The sequence below is a fragment of the Brassica oleracea genome, chromosome C5 (genome assembly GCF_000695525.1).
Source record: "Brassica oleracea var. oleracea cultivar TO1000 chromosome C5, BOL, whole genome shotgun sequence".
NCBI lineage: Eukaryota > Viridiplantae > Streptophyta > Magnoliopsida > Brassicales > Brassicaceae > Brassica > Brassica oleracea.
Genome location: NC_027752.1, coordinates 24266274 through 24270379, shown reverse-complemented (window position 1 = coordinate 24270379; position 4106 = coordinate 24266274).

Genomic DNA, 4106 nt, shown 5'->3' with positions numbered 1-4106 from the left:
GGTTGAAATGTGTCCTTTCCCAACAGGTTTCTGCTTGGTGTTGAACTGCTTCATCGCGTCTTTGCATGTTGAGAAATTCCTCATATGTGAAACCCTCATGAAGTTCATCTGCTCCAGGCTCATGAATTGCAGTTTCTACTGCATAGCTTTCGTGATGGTGATCATCTACCCAACTGCCAATTGAGTAATCTCCTTCTCGTGCACAGTCGACGTTAGTGTCTATCGATGGGTAGTAGGCAATGTCGGTCGATGCTCGTTTTCGGCTTGTCTGATGAAAATGAGTGTCGATCGATGTTGAGACGTTTCTGTTGATCGATGGCGCATTCGTTTTCCAAGAGGAATGATGGAGAAGTCTATCTTCCTCATCAAGAATGGCTTTGTACTCTATAGCTCGTTCCTCCGTATGCATGGTGTGTCTGGTGTGTGCTGCCATAGTGGGATTGTAGTAGTCGTTTTCCCAATCTCCTGGACTACTGTCGACCGATTCTTCTTTCGGACTATCGATCGATTTCTGATGGGCACTGTCGATCGATGTGGCTGTGTGAGTTTCGATCGTCGCTGAATAATCTGTCTCATACTCAGCTCCACAGTGGCATGCTGCGATTAGTCCTGGATCATCAATTCTTCTGGAGGACGTCTGCGGCTTCTTGACAGGAATAGGGTTGTAGTGGACACAAGGATCTATGAGCTTCTGGCACAACTTGTTGGTTTGCATGTTGCACACTGCTCCTACTGTTGACAAGAAGGCTCTCCCAAGTAGTAGAGAAGAGTTCCAGTTTAGCTTGATATCCATGACATGGAAATCAACTGGAACTAGGGCATTACCAATGTGCACATCTAGGTCTCTTATGATTCCTCCTGAGCTTCTCTGAGAAGAATCCACAAAAGTGAATGACTCCTTGGAAGGCTTCACCTTTAGACCCAAATGGTCTGCCATAACCCTAGGTAGGATGCTGACTGATGCTATTGTGTCGTACAGTGCATGTGGGAATTCAAAACCCTTCACCGTGCATTGTATTGCAAACTTCCCACGATCACTTTTCTTCTTCAGTGTAATCCTTTTCTTCATCTTTTCTCCAGCTTCACGGAACATTCTCCGAATGTCCTCTTAGGTCTCTCATGTTTCTCTGAAGAACATCCACAATATGTGGGTAAAATAGGCCTCCTCGAATGGCTTTTCTAAAGGAATCCTGAAGACTCTCTTTTGGAAACTTTCCATTTCCTTCTCATTAGCTCCTCTCTTCAGATGGTTCTTCCCATAGGAACCCTATCAACTTCCATAGGATCTGCTGCATCATCTGAATGTGTACTGGTGGCCTCTGGTGGGTTATCTGAAGGTTTGGGTTGCGGCCTGAGTGCATTGAGACGTGCAACGTCTATCTTTGGCTTCTGTACTCGATATGTAAGAGGTGCTCATCGATTGATGGGCGCTGGAGATTGTTGATCGATGGCGTTCTCTTTCTGTCGATCGATGACAGTATCAGAATGTCGATTGATTTTGACATAAACAGGGCTGGGCGGATGTGGGTGTCTTGCTGCGAACTCCTCGTGAGTCAGGATCCTCACGGCATTGCAAGATGCGGTTGACTCTGTAGGTGTGATTGATTGATGCTCTGGAGAGCCTGTCTATCGGTTTTGATTGAAGTCCGTCGATCGATGTTTGAAGCCCGACGTCGATCAACACCAATACGATCCGCTGAAGCTGATCGAGCTTTCTACTTCAAAATATCCTGCTTGCAACTTCTCCAACTTCACCACTTGCTAGAAATCATCATCTATGATGGCATTCACGTGGTGTTTCGTCATATCATCCCTACCCCTCTTGTTAAGGCTTCTTGCCTCTTAACAGCTTCTCCTGTCTGAACAACCTGAATCTCCAGCTTCTTCACATGAGTGCTCAAAGTCTCAAACTTTGTGTTCAGGTTGGTGTAGACAGAGTCTATCTTCCCATTGAAGTCCACCGTCATGCGCTGCTGTCCCTCAAGAACCCTATCAAGTATCTCTTCAATCTTGTTCTCTTGAGTTGGTGGTGGTGGCTTATGGTAGTAGGAGTTTCCATAACTCCTGTTATTGCTATAGGGTTTCTGCTGCTGCAAACTTTGGTTGAAATAACTTCTCTGTCCATAGAAGGTTCCATTCTGGTTTCCAGACCACTGAAATCCTGTTCCACTAATGAAGTTCACTTCTTCTTCTACCTTTGCTCTTCCCTGTTGGGGTCAAAATCGGTCACGACGGAATCAATGTCCGAAAGTCCGTAAAAATCGGCATGAACGTTTTTATGAAAAATAAATCTTCAAAAAAGATTTATTTTTATGAAGAATCTTGCGGAGAAAACACATTCACGAAAAATAGGAGAAAGACTCGAACAAAGTTCCGCGTTGCAACCAGCGCACAAGCTGGTCGCTACGTAGCGACCGTGCTTTCTTTAAAAATCGATACGACACGAATCCATGCATTCTCGTCTACTCTTTAATGCTATCTCCCGAAGACTGTAGCCAACCCATTTCATGTATCTTGTCATTTGAAGTCATCAATCGAACTTTACGATAAAAACCGCGGAAAGTTCGTTTTTATCGAAAGAAACTGTAACAAACGTTTCGAGTCAAACAACAGCCCAAAGAGACCTAAGACGTGACTCAAAACCGACTTACAATTTCTTAACCAAAAGCCCATAAACCGTAGGATGGTTTATGCTTGGTTCGCAAGGAAAGATAAATGTCAAGTTTCCACGGATAAATACGAAGTATTCGAAGATAATTACGAAAATCGGGGAAACGGAATATCTCCATTTTTAAGCTATGACAGCTTAAGGGCAAAAGAGGAAAAAGCGTAAACCGACATAGGAGCAAGTATATAAGGAGTCCTAGGCGAGAGCCACCAGAGAGAACTTTTAGACTTAGAAACTCTGAGGCAGAACTCTCGTCACTTAGAAACTCTGAGGCAGTATTCTCGACATGCCCTGTTTCCATGACTGGCACCCGATTACCAGACGAACGTGCACAAGCAGTTCGATCTCTTGGTTCACTCTTGAACTACGTTAATTAGGGTTTTCCTAGTTTCCTAATTTAAACGGAAATCGACAGTGCGAATTTCGGTTCCCACAGTTTGGCGCTAGAAGGAGGGGGGTACAGATCAATCTTACCCTCAGCCACAAAACGCTTGATCAAAACAATGTCTGGAAATACGAAATACAAAATCGCAGTTCGCAACAACGCTGGTAAAACAACCCCAGCCGCCACTTCGCCTATGGCCAACGCTTACGCAAACGCCATAGTGCCTAAAAAAAATCGAAAAAACCTAGCCGCGACTTTTCGCCACAGGAAGTGCAATGAAACGAGCTCGCAATTTCTCTTTTTAAACATAAAGGGAAACGGTAAATCTTATCAAACCCCATAAATTTGGCTCATTACCGAACAAAAAAAATCTCAATGCGTAAGGGTTTTATCAAAACACATTTTCCGAGAACATTTCGGATGGGTAAAACTTGTTCTCCCAAAAACCACAGAAAACCCTAGGTTAAGCGCCGAAAAAGGAAGCGCAACAAATCGATTACACAGCTCGGTCGCTACGTAGCGACCAAGTACGCAAACAGCTACCGAGCTCCAGCCAAGCTCGGTCGCTACGTAGCGACTGAGCATGCACACAGCTCGGTCGCTACGTAGCGACTGAGCTCACGTAGCGACCGAGCTCCAGCCAAATTCGGTCGCTACGTAGCGACCGAGTACGCACACAGCTCGGTTGCTACGTAGCGACAGAGCTCCAGCCAAGCTCGGTAGCGACCGAGCACGCACACAGCTCGGTCGCTACGTAGCGACCGAGAACGTACACGGCTCGGTCGCTTCGTAGCGACCGAGCTCAAGCCAATTCTCCATTCGCTACGTAGCGACCTGTCAGGCCTAAAAAGGGTCCTCCTTTGCGTTCTCTTTTGAATCCTCATCGAAACGTTTTTTGTTTTGTCTCAAGCCAACTCTTCTTGGCTTGCTTCCACTCGCTACGTAGCGACCTGTCAGACCTCCACTAGCTACATAGCGACCTGTCAGGTCTCAGAAAAGTCCTCCGTTGCGTTCTCTTTTGAATCCTCATCGAAACGCTTTTCGTTTCGTCTC